The following is an 18,792-nucleotide window of genomic DNA, read 5'->3' on the forward strand; positions in this document are numbered from 1 at the left end:
ACCCCCCCCCCCCCAACACAGGACAACCGCATGCAGTTTCCGTTTCTTGATTTTATTTTGTTTCTGCCGAAATTGGGTGGGTGGTGTGTGGCTTAGTTTTTATTTTAAGACTTTGCTTAAACATATATAGCATCATGGAAGCTCCTTAACTAAGCCATAAACAGGATATAATATTTCAGAAAATCGAGTTCATCAAATACACATGCAATACCGAAACTTTCTGAATATGTTTCAATGAATTTCATGCACACAATAATTCCAACAAATTCAATAAATAATATGACATGATGGATGACAAAAGGAGATTATGGTGTGCCTTTGCGTTTTATACGCTCGAAAATCCGTTGACGACGAAGAACGGGACGAAGAGACGAAGCCTAGGAGGTTTCCCTTGAAGCTTTCTCGAAAATCCCTTCAATATTTGGGTGTGTGCTGTCGTGTATTGGGGGTGGGGTGGGGAGAGTGTTTCTGATTTTTGGGAGTGGGGAGGCGTGAGTTTGGAGTTGCAAGAGTGAAGGGTTTGGAATAAAATAGCACTTTATATACTAGTTAAACAACTTCAAGGCTTTTAGGCCTAATAAGCCATTAATTTTAAGCCCATTAGTTTAATAAGGACATAATAAAATATTAACAAAGTTTTTCTTTTATTAAATATGTGAATTTATTAGTCGGGTTGCCCAAAAAGTTCGCCTTTTTGTTAAAAATCCAAAACCGATAAAAATTACGTCCCGGCGTATAAAATCACTGCAGAAACCCCATATTTTTCAAAAATAATAAAAAGCATCACCCATATTTTAAATAATTAAAAAAACTATTTAATAAAAATCATTTTCTATTTTCAGCCCTCGGTCTCCGTTCCTCGATCGCAGCTCGTATAACCTTTAAAAATACAATTTTAATGCAATCATGTAGAAAAATATATTTTAAATATGCGAGTATGAACAACATAATTAATTAATGCAATTAAAGCATTTAATTAAAATACAAAACAATTTAATAATTGCATGCACGTGGTTTGCGTGGACTTTAAAATTTTCGAGGCGTTACAATCTCCCTCCCTTAAATTGAATTTCGTCCTCGAAATTCGCTTATCTTAGATAACCCAAAGTTTAGATTTAATTCTAGTATCCCAAAAATTCACGCTTCCGCTGCGCTACTCTACTAAAACTTTAATTCTAGAATGTCCTTACGTCTCCTTGATCCCAATTAAATTTTCTTTCTAAATCCTTATTTTCAAATCGTAACTTAAAAAGTCCCATAATGACTTAGTACTATGTTATTATAGCCTCGAATTTCCATTTTTCTTAAAATTCCCATAGTTAAAAGATGGATGGTCATACTTATCGTATATTATTTTCCTTATTTTATACCCAAAATATTCATCAACTTAACATATTTCAATCTTAAAATCCCAAACACATCCGCTGACGCTTAGATTTTCAAGCCTAATACTTATTCATCCTTAAAAACCCACGATCAACATTCCTTATTACACTATAACCCAAGATATCCCAATGTTCCAAATGATATGAATCTAGCCAGCCACTATGCGTTTCAAGAACCAATCCCGAGAGGACGCTTGAAGATGTTGAATGTTGCCCTTCATCCAACCAATGAAGGCTTGGGAACAAGGCTCGAGGGGTTCGGGTTGCATCACAATCAAGTAGAAGCTGACCGAGGCTACACGGACGTGTACACGGACCTGTACACGGGGTCCGTGTCTCATACATTCGAGATTGAGATTTACAGAGCCTACACGGACCCGTCCACGGAGGTGAGCACGGGGTCCGTGTCCCTTGATCCCAACTGAAGATGAGTTACAGTATGTACACGAACCCAGACACGGAGGTCTGCACGGGGTCCGTGCCTAGTGTTTCTGCGCGACAAAATTACCTTATTTAGAGTTTTGTTTTGTTAGGAAACTAGATTTCTTGATATCTTTTGATATATAGACTATGTTGAACGAATTTTTAGAACACAATACACATATTATTTTGAGTTTATCAAACTTGTGAGAATTTTCTCTCAACGCTTCAAAGCTTTTAGCTTTGTCAAATCAAATCAAACTTATCAAAGTTTATAACTTTGTGGCGTTTGTCGATCGTTGCTTGTGCGGATTGTCGTAGGCAAAGTTCTTCGAAGGTTCGTATAGTTTTCGATTGTTTATCCTCGTGTTTATTTGTTGCTAAACTCTTGCTAGTTTAGAGGTGAATATCACACAATACTTGAATCAAAAGAATCGGGAAAACACACGGATCTTAATATCGTAATTGAATAGAGGGTGCGATTTATTTTTAATCGTGTTTGCTATTTATTCGTACAAGATTCACGTCATTTGGTATCAGAGCTCAAGGTTTTTGACTCAAGTAAGCGTATCCGTTCAATTCTTCGTAGGATTTTCAATACCGATTTTCGTGTAGCGATTTCTACGTTGTTGTTGAATCAAAAAAAAAAAATAAAAAAATAATCGCGATTACTGTTCATCGCCGGAGTTACTATTCATCGTCGCCGAAGTTACTGTTCATGTCGGGTACTGTTCACGACAAAATTTACTGTTCACGATCGGGTACTGTTCATCCGCCGTCCTTACTGTTCATCGCCGGCACTATTCATCCGACAGGTATGATGATTGACGGACGTCAATTTAAAACGATGTTAGGAGGATTGGATAGAAGGTGGGAGAAGGAGTTTAAGCCTCAACGAAAAAAATATCGGAGGTGTGAAGAAGAGGAGATGTATGATATGCATATTGATGAAAAAATAGGCGAGGTAGTAGAGTTGGAGGAGATACGTTGTTGAACATGGATCGTTATAGGAGATTTGATGAGGATAAGGGGTATAGAAGCCGGGAAGGGTATAGACTGAGTGGTACGAAGATGACAATTCCATTTTTCAGTGGGGAAGCCGATCCAAAGGTGTACCTTGAGTGGGAAGAGAGAATGGAGTGTGTATTTGAGAGACGGGAGGATTATACCGAAGCAATGAAGGTAAGACGAGCTTGCAGTGAGTTTACCGACTATGCTAGTACTTGGTGGGATAAGTTAGTACTAGGTAGGAGACGATGTGGGCATGACCCTATAGTTACATGGGATGAGATGAAAATGGTGATGAGGAAGCAGTTTGTTCCAAATCACAATGCTAGGAGGTGCAACTCGAGTGGTAGGCAGGGAATTGACTCGTGGGAGGAGTTCTTGACATCCGCACGAAGGTCGAGTGGAGAGAAGAAGGTCATAACTAGACCGAAGTTGGTTTCGAAGCTTGAATATCAAGGTACATTTAAAAACTCAAATTCTCGTACTTGTGATATTATATTTTGTTGGTGTCTAGAGGTAGGACATGATATTTATCATTGTCCGAATGAGGATATGAAGGTAGTGGATTCCACTTCCAACTTTGAAGCCAAACTTGTGGATGATTTGAATGTTGATATTCCAATTGTGTCTCATGCGAGTATTGAGTGTTGTGCTGTGGAAGATGAGTTGTTAGATGATATGCAAGTTGTTTCTTTTGCTCAACTGTCAACGAATGTAATTTGTATTGATGAATCAATTTGTTATGAGTTGAGGGAAAAGGAAAATGAGATGGTCGAAAAAAAGAGCGATAAAAAGAGTGAGATGACCATTGATGAAAAAAAAGAGTTGTGTGAAAAAGAGGCCAAACAAACAAAAGAAGAAATTATAGGTATGGCCCAAAAGAGTGAGGATGAGCAATTACTTTATTTTAATGAATAGCCGGTTCGATCCCGAGCATTGTTAAACTCTACTTGCAGGATTGTGGAAAAGGCGTGAAATGTATTGATCTTCCTAGCTATCAAGAAAGACAAGATTTGAGGACAAATCTTTTTAAAGAAAGGGAGTATGATATGAATCTAGCCAGCCACTATGCGTTTCAAGAACCAATCCCGAGAGGACGCTTGAAGATGTTGAATGTTGCCCTTCATCCAACCAATGAAGGCTTGGGAACAAGGCTCGAGGGGTTCGGGTTTCATCACAATCAAGTAGAAGCTGACCGAGGCTACACGGACCTGTACACGGGGTCCCTGTCTCATACATTCGAGATTGAGATTTACAGAGCCTACAAGGACCCGTACACGGAGGTGAGCACGGGGTCCGTGTCCCTTGATCCCGACTGAAGATGAGTTACAGTATGTACACGGACCCAGACACGGAGGTCTGCACGGGGTCCGTGCCTAGTGTTTCTGCGCGACAAAATGACCTTATTTAGAGTTTTGTTTTGTTAGGAAACTAGATTTCTTGATATCTTTTGATATATAGACTATGTTGAACGAATTTTTAGAACACAATACACATATTATTTTGAGTTTATCAAACTTGTGAGAATTTTCTCTCAACTTTTCAAAGCTTTTAGCTTTGTCAAATCAAATCAAACTTATCAAAGTTTATAACTTTGTGGCGTTTGTCGATCGTTGCTTGTGCGGATTGTCGTAGGCAAAGTTCTTCGAAGGTTCGTATAGTTTTCGATTGTTTATCCTCGTGTTTATTTGTTGCTAAACTCTTGCTAGTTTAGAGGTGAATATCACACAATACTTGAATCAAAAGATCGGGAAAACACACGGATCTTAATATCGTAATTGAATAGAGGGTGCGATTTATTTTTAATCGTGTTTGCTATTTATTCGTATCAAGATTCACGTCACCAAATATTCTTAAAAGTCTAAATCCTCAAAATTCTTACTATTTAACCCATTCAATTTGTTCTTATTGCTAACTAGTCCCCAAATTCCTTAGCAATTTTGAAAATAAATTCTTAAGTTCCTCAAAAATTATCTTAATTGGTCTTAAATTTCGAAAATCCTAAGATTAACCCATAAGTTTTTATCATTCTTAATTTCCTTCTACGGGTTTCCCATAACATAATTTCGATAAATCTAAACTTATTTACCCAAAAATCAATTCCTATAACCAATATTACATTTTATCAAAACTTAAAATCCCAATTTATACATTTTATTATTCCCAAAGTCGATGAAAATCCTCGAGTCATTATTCTTTACGTCTATTTCTCAAAAATTAATTCAACTAGTACCCATGAATCATAAATATTTTCTTAGAGAATCTACGTGTCCCAAAGCTTTCATAATATTCTCGATTAACTTATATCCCAAAAATAGAACGTCGACACTAAAACCCAAATATCAAGATAGTCCAATTCCACCACAATAAACCAAGATGCATTGAAAAATAATTTTTCATTTCATATCATATCATGCATACATATTCTAATGCATATAAATCATATACCCTCGTAATTCTATCAAACATGTGACGTAAACATATAAGTCATGTACTTATGCAGGTAACATCGTAAAATCATATAAAGCATGTAAACTTACAAATTTGAGGCTTGACGACTGATCTTCCCGGCGCTGATGGTGGCACAACCCTTTACAGGAACCACCGCTCTGATACCAACTGAAACGTCCTCATCTCTTATTGCTTTAAAAGAAATTTTTTTTTTTTTTTTTTTTTACAATCTCTCACATTTTCGGTCATTGCATGCACATGCAAATAAAATAATCTTGCACCATTTTAAAGTAAATCATCCAACTAGTATTTGAAAATTGAAAGAGAAAAGTCAAACCAGAAATCGTCAAACGTTTTACCAAACCTAAAAAGCAATAAATTGAAAAGTAAAGCCCATACTAAACCTCTCAAAATCTCTCCAAAGTATAAATAAATAATCTTAAAAATCTTTAACTTAAATCATAAATCATAGTGCGGAAAATGTAGCGCTGGTTGTGACACCTCTGACCCGCAACAATAAAAATACGCAGCGGAAATAAATTTTTTCTTTAAAATATGGAAGGAGTTTCAAAATACATTTCTTTAAACATCTTTACAAAATAACAATACATGATCATTTAAATGACATAACAAAATACAAAACATCATTCCTATGATCATGCCAAAATCTTCCTTCCAACGGTGTATGCATATGACCCCTATCCACAGTCAACGTCCCGGGCCTCCACTCTGATCTGCATCACATGAAATAACTGAAATGAGAATAAATCTCAGCAAGTGGAACTCTTACATAGCAATGATACATAGTATACTCTGTAAAACATGACTTTGAAATCATAAATACCATCAACTCTGAACTGTAAACTCTGAATCAATGAATATCATAACAATAGCATAGAAATGAGATGGTATTTCTCTTTACTCTGGTTGGATTGATATCAATAGTAACTCTGCTCTGGGGTGCTCATATCCCAAATCGATATAAACCGATAACTCTGAGGGATATAAGCCTATGGTCGTTGATCAACTAATTGCATGCAATGCTCTGACTATGATTCAATCAATCCAATAAAAACATTTGAACTCTGAATAGCATTTAAAGCCGTCGTTTTACAATCTTATTTTCTCTTGTATTCCCTTTTAACAATAGTGAGACATCAATGCCTCCAATAGATAATCAATGGGATCAATACATAACAATGAATCAATTGAAGGGAATATCACTTTAAAATCTTTAAAACACAATACATATAACATCATGTGAGCAAAGGAATGAAATTCCACTTACAACCCAATAGAACACCTCAAACTTAGCTCTTGGTCACCACCTACAACAATAATCCATAAATAACACCAACATCAACTCTATAATCAAGAATCCATCAATAAATCCATAAATCCACAAGAATAACAAACCCAAGTCAACTCTTAACTCAAAACCTTAAAAGAATCGCACCAAAAGCTTACCTAAGCTTCCTAGCACCAAGGAGAACGACAATCTCAAGTCGAAAATCGAACTAGATCCAAGAATCAAAGGTAGGAAATGGATGAAATGGAAGAAAACCCTTGCTCCTTAGAGAGAAAAACGAGATTGAAGGGGAAAGAAGAAGAGAAATGAAGTCAAATCATCCAAAAAGTTACTTTAAATCTCGACCATACCTCCAAAAAGCAAGACCGCGGGTGCGGCACTCCAAGGACCGCGGGTGCGCCATGCCTTCGACCAAACCAACATTTTCTGAACCACTGGGACCGCGGGTGCGGTCCTTACATGACCGCGGGTGCGCTCCTGCATCGGTCCTGCCACAGCGTACTCTACGCACAGCTTCTTCAAAGATCGCCTCAGAAACGCCTCCTCCCGTCCGAATTAGAAAAGGTGGTAAACTACAAAGTTGTAGCTCTATGTCTTATCTTGACTCCCTCAAAATATCAGATCATTTGGAGGTCTGAGTAAAATGTTATGCTAAATCTCCAAACCTGTGTCACTGGAGGAACGTCGAAACACACAACACTCTTCGGGACACTTTTGGCTTACCTTCCACAATGATTTGAACAAAACTCAAAATAAGGAAGTTATAGCCTTATGTCTTATCTAACCACTCCAATTGGCCTCACCTCATTTGGATCAATATACCATTTATCATGAATTTAATCGTAACGCCGCTACAATAACACTGCACATCATCTATAACCAACCATACTATAAATCATAACTCGAAACTCTTAACATCCAAACTATACTTAAACTTACCCAAATAGCCAATAATCATACAAAATCTTAAACCATACCGTACACCGGGCTCGGCTATTACAATCTCCCCTCCTTAGAGGAATTTCGTCCGCGAAATTGACGTCACTACACGAACAACTCAGGATACCTCTCTCTCATCTCAACCTCTGGTTCCCACGTAGCCTCTTCTATCAAATGATTCCTCCAAAGGACTTTAACAATGCCGATGTCTTTGTTCCTCAAAACCCTAACTCTGCGATCCAAAATCTGAATCGGAATCTCTTGGTATGTCAAATTCGGCGTCAAGTCCAATGGCTCGTGGCGAAGAACATGGGAAAGATTCGCAATATACTCTCCTGAGCATCGAAACATGAAACACATTGTGAACTCTGTCAAAGGCAACATAGAATCCCAGCTACCTGGATAATCGATAGTACAAGCTCTGAGCATATCCTCTAGAATCTGAATGACTCTCTTTGATTGACCGTCGCTCTGAGGGTGATAAGCTGTACTAAACGCTAACCGCGAACCCATAGCTCTGTGCAAACTCTTCCAAAACTCTGAAGGAACACAAATACAACCTCTAAGGGTCACCAAACCATCACCATACACTCTAAACTCTAAGGTAACTCTCTCCTCTGCTCTAGCTCTCATCTCTATCAACTGAACCACGACAGTCTGCTCTCTACGGATCCTGTCCGTCAATGTAGCCCTAATAACCAACGCTGATAAACGAGCAATGATTCCAGGGACCATCAAAGCAATCACAAACTCCCTATCTCTGTCCGGAGGCAAACCCGGCATATCATTCTCAAACACATCAACAAACTCCCTCACAACATCAATATTCAACTTAACCATACTATCCACATCAACAATAGAAGCCAAAAATCCATCACAACCTCTACACAGCAATCTCTCAGCCTCAAGACAAGAACTAAAAGGAAGGACCAGCGAAGTACCTGCACTGGCGATCATAACTCTACTGCTTTCCTCTTAGGTGGCATCCTCTACTCTACAATGTGCTCACAAAAGACATATCAATAGATAACAATGGATAGATGCAAGAAAACATACCCGGACAGTTGAAAGTAGACGAAGTCATATGCATTGGTCCGAAGAACACCGCTCTGATACCACTAAATGTGACACCTCTGACCCGCAACAATAAAAATACGCAGCGGAAATAAATTTTTTTCTTTAAAATATGGAAGGAGTTTCAAAATACATTTCTTTAAACATCTTTACAAAATAACAATACATGATCATTTAAATGACATAACAAAATACAAAACATCATTCCTATGATCATGCCAAAATCTTGCTTCCAACGGTGTATGCATATGACCCCTATCCACAGTCAACGTCCCGGGCCTCCACTCTGATCTGCATCACATGAAATAACTGAAATGAGAATAAATCTCAGCAAGTGGAACTCTTACATAGCAATGATACATAGTATACTCTGTAAAACATGACTTTGAAATCATAAATACCATCAACTCTGAACTGTAAACTCTGAATCAATGAATATCATAACAATAGCATAGAAATGAGATGGTATTTCTCTTTACTCTGGTTGGATTGATATCAATAGTAACTCTGCTCTGGGGTGCTCATATCCCAAATCGATATAAACCGATAACTCTGAGGGATATAAGCCTATGGTCGTTGATCAACTAATTGCATGCAATGTTCTGACTATGATTCAATCAATCCAATAAAAACATTTGAACTCTGAATAGCATTTAAAGCCGTCGTTTCACAATCTTATTTTCTCTTGTATTCCCTTTTAACAATTGCGAGACATCAATGCCTCCAATAGATAATCAATGGGATCAATACATAACAATGAATCAATTGAAGGGAATATCACTTTAAAATCTTTAAAACACAATACATATAACATCATGTGAGCAAAGGAATGAAATTCCACTTACAACCCAATAGAACACCTCAAACTTAGCTCTTGGTCACCACCTACAACAATAATCCATAAATAACACCAACATCAACTCTATAATCAAGAATCCATCAATAAATCCATAAATCCACAAGAATAACAAACCCAAGTCAACTCTTAACTCAAAACCTTAAAAGAATCGCACCAAAAGCTTACCTAAGCTTCCTAGCACCAAGGAGAACGACAATCTCAAGTCGAAAATCGAACTAGATCCAAGAATCAAAGGTAGGAAATGGATGAAATGGAAGAAAACCCTTGCTCCTTAGAGAGAAAAACGAGATTGAAGGGGAAAGAAGAAGAGAAATGAAGTCAAATCATCCAAAAAGTTACTTTAAATCTCGACCATACCTCCAAAAAGCAAGACCGCGGGTGCGGCACTCCAAGGACCGCGGGTGCGCCATGCCTTCGACCAAACCAACATTTTATGAACCACTGGGACCGCGGGTGCGGTCCTTACATGACCGCGGGTGCGCTCCTGCATCGGTCCTGCCACAGCGTACTCTGCGCACAGCTTCTTCAAAGATCGCCTCAGAAACGCCTCTTCCCGTCCGAATTAGAAAAAGTGGTAAACTACAACATTGTAGCTCTATGTCTTATCTTGACTCCCTCAAAATTTCAGATCATTTGGAGGTCTGAGTAAAAGGTTGTGCTAAATCTCCCAACCTGTGTCACTGGAGGAACGTCGAAACACACAACACTCTTCGGGACACTTTTGGCTTACCTTCCACAATGATTTGAACAAAACTCAAAATAAGGAAGTTATAGCCTTATGTCTTATCTAACCACTCCAATTGGCCTCACCTCATTTAGATCAATATACCATTTATCATGAATTTAATCGTAACGCCGCTACAATAACACTGCACATCATCTATAACCAACCATACTATAAATCATAACTCGAAACTCTTAACATCCAAACTATACTTAAACTTACCCAAATAGCCAATAATCATACAAAATCTTAAACCATACCGTACACTGGGCTCGGCTATTACACTGGTCCTCGGGTTGTGTGCACCTTCAGTCCAGTCAGGTCAACCATCAAGACCTCCATCAAACTCACCTGCATCCATAACACCTAGTGAGTCTAAAGACTCAACACACCATAATCTTGATAACGAATAATACGTAATACAGTTAACATATAACAGTGAAAAATACTTGTACTTAAAATATCTTTTTCATGAGAATGCATAAATTCCAAACATGAACATTTTCTTAAAATACTTTTTCATGACATGCAAACATAAACTTAAACCTTTCATTTTCCTTAACAAGACATGAAACATTTTAACATGATCATAATCATTTTCCTTTTTCCTTTTCCTTTGTTGAATTCAGATCGATAATTGTGACTTTCATGCTCATGATCGTGAAGGTCGATGGATCCATCTACATAAACCACAGTACTGGGCGGCGGAGACATCAGCGACACTCTCACCGGTCAACTGAGCCTTGGCCTATCATGATTGAATAGAAATACGATCGTCGGGGCTCCCTCTGGGGCCTTTTCCCATAAATGGGCTCCCTCTGGGGCCTTTTCCCCTCACGATATTCTCATTCTTCCGTTACCACAAAACCGTTACCACATAACCGTTACCTCATATTCGCAATGATGGAAACACGATCGTCGGGCTCCCACTGGGACCATAACCCTCACGACGTCGCCAACATTAACGAATTAGTCACAATCATTTCACATCCTTCAACATTTTTCATTCACATCACTTTAGAAAAATCCTGAATAATATTTACATTTTTCATTTTTGAAACCAAGCATGCAACATGTATTTTAAATGTCTTCTTAAATCATAAAAATCCTTTAGACATTTAAAAATCATCCATTAATCATGAACAATTCATAAACATTTAAAAATAATCATAATTTCATAAAAATAGCATTTAGGGCACTGCCATGACCTTTACTAATTTCCGGTGTAAAAAGACCGTTTTACCCCCGGACTCGACATTTTACTATTTCGATTACTTTCTTGATTTCATGACTCTAAAATGTCCCAAATATTTATTTAAGCTTATACGAATTTTTTCATAATTTTATTTGGCTTAAATGTTAGACTTTTTCAATTAATCTTTACTTAATTGTTTTAACGGTGTTTTAATCCCGAAAAATCCCAAACTTCCATATAAAATTCCTAAATTCTAAATTTAGTCTTTTTATATTATTTTAGCCCTTATGGACCACGACTCGACCCCCCCGTGAGCCGTTTTCCAATTTTCATTATTTAAAACACCCTATTTGACACCTAGACTTCGACCCCGAGCCATCTCTTAATTTTATCGAGTTACCCTCGAACCATAACGAACCAGAGCCTGCCCAACGTGCTAGAGTACCCTACTGGACCAACAAAACCCACGGAAAACACCCGAACATAAAAACCCAAGTCCCCCAATTCCCACCATGTACTGCCGAGAGCTTCCTGTGCATGACTCCTACGTTTTTGGTGTCTAGACTCTAACCCATGGCTTGACTCTCTAACCAGCCACTCCAGCACTAGCCTAGGACCCTGAGGACTCGCCCTAACCCTGCCCAGCAAGTCTGGAACGAGCCCTCCCCTTCCCAGCAGCCGCGCACCCCATGCGCAAGAACTGCTGCACTTCTCGGGTTGAGTCCTTCATGCAAAGGACTCTACGCCGCCCTTCCCCTCGAGTCCTAGCATGGCTAGGACTCTTCCCTGGTCTCCCCTGGACAAGAGTTGCACCAAGCCCAGCCCTCATTCATGAAACCCGATCGCCCCCCCCCCCCCCAACACAGGACAACCGCATGCAGTTTCCGTTTCTTGATTTTCTTTTGTTTCTGCCGAAATTGGGTGGGTGGTGTGTGGCTTAGTTTTTATTTTAAGACTTTGCTTAAACATATATAGCATCATGGCAGCCCCTTAACTAAGCCATAAACAGGAAATAATATTTCAGAAAATCGAGTTCATCAAATACACATGCAATACCGAAACTTTCTGAATATGTTTCAATGAATTTCATGCACATAATAATTCCAACAAATTCAATAAATAATATGACATGATGGATGACAAAAGGAGATTAAGGTGTGCCTTTGCGTTTTATACGCTCGAAAATCCGTTGACGACGAAGAACGGGACGAGGAGACGAAGCCTAGGAGGTTTCCCTTGAAGCTTTCTCGAAAATCCCTTCAATATTTGGGTGTGTGCTGTCGTGTATTGGGGGTGGGGTGGGGAGAGTGTTTCTGATTTTTGGGAGTGGGGAGGCGTGAGTTTGGAGTTGCAAGACTGAAGGGTTTGGAATAAATTAGCACTTTATATACTAGTTAAACAACTTCAAGGCTTTTAGGCCTAATAAGCCATTAATTTTAAGCCCATTAGTTTAATAAGGACATAATAAAATATTAACAAATTTTTTCTTTTATTAAATATGTGAATTTATTAGCCGGGTTGCCCAAAAAGTTCGCCTTTTTGTTAAAAATCCAACACCGATAAAAATTACGTCCCGGCGTATAAAATCACTGCAGAAACCCCATATTTTTCAAAAATAATAAAAAGCATCACCCATATTTTAAATAATTAAAAAAACTATTTAATAAAAATCATTTTCTATTTTCAGCCCTCGGTCTCCGTTCCTCGATCGCAGCTCGTATAACCTTTAAAAATACAATTTTAATGCAATCATGTAGAAAAATATATTTTAAATATGCGAGTATGCACAACATAATTAATTAATGCAATTAAAGCATTTAATTAAAATACAAAACAATTTAATAATTGCATGCACGTGGTTTGCGTGGACTTTAAAATTTTCGAGGCGTTACACTGGTACTCAATTTTCAGTAGCTTCTTGAAGCAGGAAGGTGAAAGCTCTTCACCAGTAGCTGAAAAGATTGTTAAAGCAGTAGAAATCTCTTCCTTTGAGATATCCGAAAGCTCGAAAGGTCCAGAAATTGGTAGAAAGAAGGTGGAACCAAGGAATGCAGCATCAATGGAGATTGATGCATCTCCCTGTGTATAGTTAATCTTTCCTTCGACAACTTCTGCTTTGGCATAAAAATCTAGAAGAGCAGACTTGTAAATAATAGCAGGTGATTCCAAGAATTTTCGAAATCCAGATTTGTCCGATGATTTGAGCATTTTTACAAGGTTCTTATCCTTAATCGTGAGAACAGATGCAAAATTCACCTGATAAGCATTCAATGTATAGGCTGCGGTCATTTCTTAATTTGAAAGAGATTAGAGGTATATTTGCAGTATATGCGAGAAAGCAGTAGATGCAAGGAAATAATCTGAGTTCGTAAAGAGTAATGAAGTAAAATGAACGGTTAAAAATAAAATGTACAGCCGTTTGTAAACATAGGGACACGTGTCGATATGTTTAAGGTTGATATAGAGAGAGAAACAGGTGTGTCAGTTACTCTATTCATTTCAAAAAATTTTAAAAAAAATGGCGGGCTGTCTGAGGTGGTTGCTAAAATAAAAACAGAAGAAAGTTTGTCGTTTTATGATAACGTCTACTGCTAAAACCAGTAGACTTTGTTGTTTTATCAAAAAGAAAGACATTCTATCTGTTGTCTAAAAAATAAGAAAATCTTAGTCTGACTTAGATATTGTTCCCCCTCGATAAATGCATTTAATAAATGCAGGGATATGATATCTGAGATCTGGATAGTGAATCCTGGAATACTTGTAATCAGATCGCCGTCTCTTTAGTTTCCTCGAAACTCTATATAAATGCCTGCATATTCACTAACTAAGTCATTCATTTACTAAATTAATACAAATGATAGGTGTGGATGATCTCTCGGAGTCTTCTCCAGAGTCAGAATCAGCAGAGAAATTCCAAAGACAACTTAAAGTCTTTTGTAAGCAGATGTTTGACGACATCTTTTTCCAATACATTAGTGTTGGCAAGACCCAAGCTTGCTGGATTCTTTTCGAAGAGGATCATCCTTTTCCAAGTTATAAGGATTAGGAAGAAAATCCTCAGTTTAGAAATCCTTATAGTCTTTAGATAGGTTTTTGCTGAAGTACTTTGCAACAAGAAAAGTATTTCAAGCTGCTGATATCCACAAATGTAGTAGATAAACTCAATGTAATGCTTCTGGTTTTATGAAAGAATGTTCCTTCTTCTTTTTTTTTAACATATTTTGTTTATCTACTGCTTTTAATGAATGTTAGACAATAATAAGGATAAGAAAAACTAGTCTGTTTAAATCAGAAGACGGTTCTGTAGACTTGAGATTTTTCACTTTTGCATCGTTCAATGTACTGGAATGGCTTCTAATAAAATTTTATTTCAAGTACTTGGTATTCCTTTATTCCTTTCTGCAAATAACTCAATGTTAACTGAATAAAATAAATAACTGATAGATAATGAGATAAATTCAGAAGGAAGGTTGGTCGTCTTCTGATAGCTTCTACTGGAAGATAAAGAATGCCTTGTTTTGAAAAGACAAATCACCTTTTGCATCTAAAATAAAGATCACATATAATCAGAATAATGTTCCCCCTAAATTAATGTAATTATTAAATGTAACATCTTGGTAAGTGAACCGTCGATGGCTTGATTCATAACGCTTCGCATTTCACGCAGAAGATATGATTACCTCGATCTCTGGAACCCGGTTTATCATCTATAAATACGGGCATAGAGGTTAGCCATACATTCACCTTTAAACAAAATGGCAAGAGAGAATAGTCCTGATTTGGCTGATGAGTTCATGAAGAAGGTGACCGTTGCAAGGAAACAAGCGATTGAAGACAAGGTGCTGGAAAAAGTACTTGTCACCTGGACTAAGGTCCAGGAGCTTCAGTCCTCCTTTGAAGATGGGTTGTTGGCTACTACCAAACAGCTGGTAGCAATGGAGAAGTATTATCGACGTCTCCATAGTGCTGACAATGAATACGTCTTCTCTGATGATGGCGTCTACCTCTTCATGCTCTTAAAGGAGAAGAGAAATCTGAAAAAGATTGCTTTTTTAGAGGAATATTTGCGTACCTCCACCGAAGAGCTGACCACTTGGTTGGCATTCTGGAGAGAGTACGTTAAGAAGGAAGTAAAGAATGTACGACCCCGCTTATATCATTAATGAAATTTTATATTTTGTCTACTGATTGTCTCTTTTGCTAAGCTTTTATTTTTTGCATACTAAGACTCAACAACAAAAAAAAAAAATTAGCCACAATATATAACTGAGATGAAGATAACAAATAATTAAGTTAAGTCTATCAATCCAAGTATATTTCGGAAATAAGAAAACTTATTCTCAGGCAGAGGTTTCGTAAATATGTCTGCTGCTTGCTGATCAGTAGGAATGTATTCCAGACGAATGTTCTTCTTTTGCACATGATGTCTAATAAAATGATGTCTGATATCAATGTGCTTAGTTCTGGAATGAAGTACTGGATTATGTGATATAGCAATTCCACTGGTATTATCACAAAATATAGGTGATTCAGAGGCTTGAACTCAATAGTCTTTAAGTTGTTGTTGTATCCAAAGTATTTGAGAACAACAGCTTCCAGCAGCAAGATATTCTGCTTCTGCAGTAGACGTGGCTATGGAAGTCTGCTTTTTGCTAAACCAGGAGATCAACCTATCACCAAGAAATTGACAAAAACCAATTGTGCTTTTCCTATCCAGTTTACATCCTGCATAATCAGCATCTGAGTATCCAATAAGATTAAACGACGAGTCCTTGGGATACCAGAGACCTACATTCTGAGTTCCTTTCAAGTACTTCAAAATACGTCTAGCAGCAATATAATGAGATTGTTTGGGGTTAGATTGAAATCTTGCACTAATACAAACAGCAAACATAACATCGGGTCTACTGGCAGTAAGATATAATAATGAGCCAATAAGGCCACGATACTGAGTTACCTCTACTGGAATTCCTCCTTCATCTTTATCATGTTTGGTAGACGAACTCATAGGAGTGGAAGCAGCGGAGCAGGCTTCCATCCCAAACTTTTTCAACAGTTCCTTTGTATACTTAGCTTGATTTATGAAGATTCCAGTATCAAGTTGCTTGATTTGAAGTCCTAAGAAAAATGTTAATTCTCCCATCATGCTCATCTCGAACTGTTCCTGCATTAACTTAGCAAACGTTGCACATAATTTGGGGTTAGTTGACCCAAATATGATATCATCAACATAAATATGAACTAATAATATGTGCTTGTTTTTTACTAGGGTAAACAAAGTCTTATCTAAGGTACCAACGGTGAAATCATGATTAATAAGAAATTGTGAAAGTGTGTCGTACCAAGCCCTAGGTGCTTGTTTCAGACCATACAATGCTTTGTGTAATTTAAAAACATGATTCGGTAACAGATGATCAGAAAAACCTGGAGGCTGTTCAACATAGACTTCCTCTTGTAGTAAACCATTGAAGAATGCACTCTTCACATCTATCTCATATACTTTGAAATTTTTGAAAGCAGCAAAGGCTAAAAATATTCTGATAGCTTCGAGCCTAGCTACTGGTGCAAAGGTTTCATCATAGTCTATTCCTTCTTATTGTCCGAATCCTTGTGCAACCAGTCTTGCTTTGTTTCTTACAACTGTTCCTTCCTCATTTAGTTTGTTTCTGAATACCCACCGAGTACCAATGACAGCTTGGTGAGAAGGTCTAGGTACTAGAAACCAAACTTTATTTCTCTCAAATTGATTCAGCTCTTCTTGCATAGCTTCTATCCAACTGGGATCCAGAAGAGCTTTTTCAATCTTCTTTGGTTCATCTTGAGAAATAAAAGCAGCATGCATGTATTCATTTATCATCTGCCTTCTGGTCCTTAACGGAGCTGCTGGATTTCCAATTACCAAAGATGGAGGATGAGATTTTCTCCAAATAAAAGGATTTAGATTATCTTCATATAAATCAGTAGATTGTTTTGGAGTATCGGCTGCTGGTTCTGGAATGTCGGCTGCTGATTCTGGAGTGCCACCTACTGGCTCTTGAATATCAGCTGCTGGTTCTGGAATGTGCATGTCTAGTACTGGATTTTGAATAACTTTGACACTTACTTCTGCATCATCTTCACTGTCTAATTCCAGATGAACCCTGTCTAACCTTTTACTTAGATTAGATATGTTAGAAATCTCGGGAGCACTGCTGTCTTCATCAAAGACAACATGAATAGATTCTTCAACATTGAGTGTCTTTTATTGAAAATTCTAAATGCTTTACTAACTGCTGAATATTCAAGAAAAAAAACAGTGTCAGATTTTGAATCAAATGCAGCTAAATGATTTTTTCCATTATTGTGCACAAAACATCTACAGCCGAAAACATGAAAGTAAGATACGTTCGGTTTACTTCCTTTGCATATTTCGTAAGGAGTCTGATTGTTTCTCTTGTTGATCATTTTTCTATTTTGTGTGTAGCATGCTTTATTAATAGCTTCTGCCCAGAAGCGCTGAGAGATGTCTGCATCTGCTAGCATTGTTCTAGCAGATTCTTTAAGTGTTCTGTTTCTCCTTTCAGCTACTCCATTTTGTTGAGACGTCCTGGCAGCTGAATATTCATGATTAATGCCCTGTTCATCTAGATATATCTCAAGAATCTTGTTTGTGAATTCAGTACCTCGATCACTTCTGATTCTAATGACAGAAACTGATTTTTCATTTTGAATCTTTTTCAGAAGTTTGATCAGGAGGCTACTGGTTTGATCTTTTCCAGCAAGAAAAATTACCCAAGTAAATCTAGAGAAAACATCAACAACAGCGAGGGTGTATCTCATTCCCCCTAAGCTCATGATAGGGATTGGACCAAACAAGTCCATATGTAATAATTCTAAACATCTTGAGGATGATTTGCTGTCTTTATTTTTGAAGCTAGATCTTACTTGCTTACCATGGTTGACATGCAGAATATACATGATTCTTAACAAATTTTATGTCTGGCAATCCATCGACTAAGTTATGCTTTTTGAGATTGTTGATAGAATTGAAGTTCAGATGATTTAATCTTTTATGCCACAGCCAGTGTTTATCACTTAGAGATGGAACTAAAAATGTAGGAGCAATGATATGATCTTTGTTCCATGAAATTTTATAGGTGTTGCCTTTTCTTACTCCGGTTAAAACAGTAGAGTCATCAGCATTTTTAACTGTGCAATTGTGCTTCTGGAATGCTACTGAAAATCCATTATCACATAATTGCCTAATACTGATCAAGTTATAACAAATATTTTCCACTAAGAGCACATCCTTAATAGTAATATTATCATGGATAATCTTACCCTTACCCACGGTTTTACCTTTTGAGTTCTCCCCAAAGGTTATCTCTGGTCCAGCACAACTTACTACTTTTGATAGTAGACTCTTCTGTCCAGTCATATGTCTTGAAC

The 18,792-nt window shown here is 37.5% G+C and overlaps 2 long non-coding RNA genes across 2 annotated transcripts; both read right to left on the minus strand.

Annotated features, from left to right (window-relative positions):
• Positions 1-5,890: 5,890 nt before the first annotated feature.
• LOC140813507 (uncharacterized) lies at positions 5,891-6,862 on the minus strand. Its single transcript, XR_012113965.1, has 3 exons — positions 6,732-6,862; positions 6,553-6,592; positions 5,891-5,998 (listed from the first exon to the last, which is right to left on the minus strand). It is a non-coding gene; the product is annotated as an uncharacterized lncRNA (long non-coding RNA).
• A 1,953-nt stretch (positions 6,863-8,815) lies between these two features.
• LOC140813508 (uncharacterized) lies at positions 8,816-9,734 on the minus strand. Its single transcript, XR_012113966.1, has 3 exons — positions 9,611-9,734; positions 9,432-9,471; positions 8,816-8,877 (listed from the first exon to the last, which is right to left on the minus strand). It is a non-coding gene; the product is annotated as an uncharacterized lncRNA (long non-coding RNA).
• Positions 9,735-18,792: the final 9,058 nt, after the last annotated feature.

This window comes from Primulina eburnea, chromosome 15, assembly GCF_022965805.1.
Source record: "Primulina eburnea isolate SZY01 chromosome 15, ASM2296580v1, whole genome shotgun sequence".
NCBI lineage: Eukaryota > Viridiplantae > Streptophyta > Magnoliopsida > Lamiales > Gesneriaceae > Primulina > Primulina eburnea.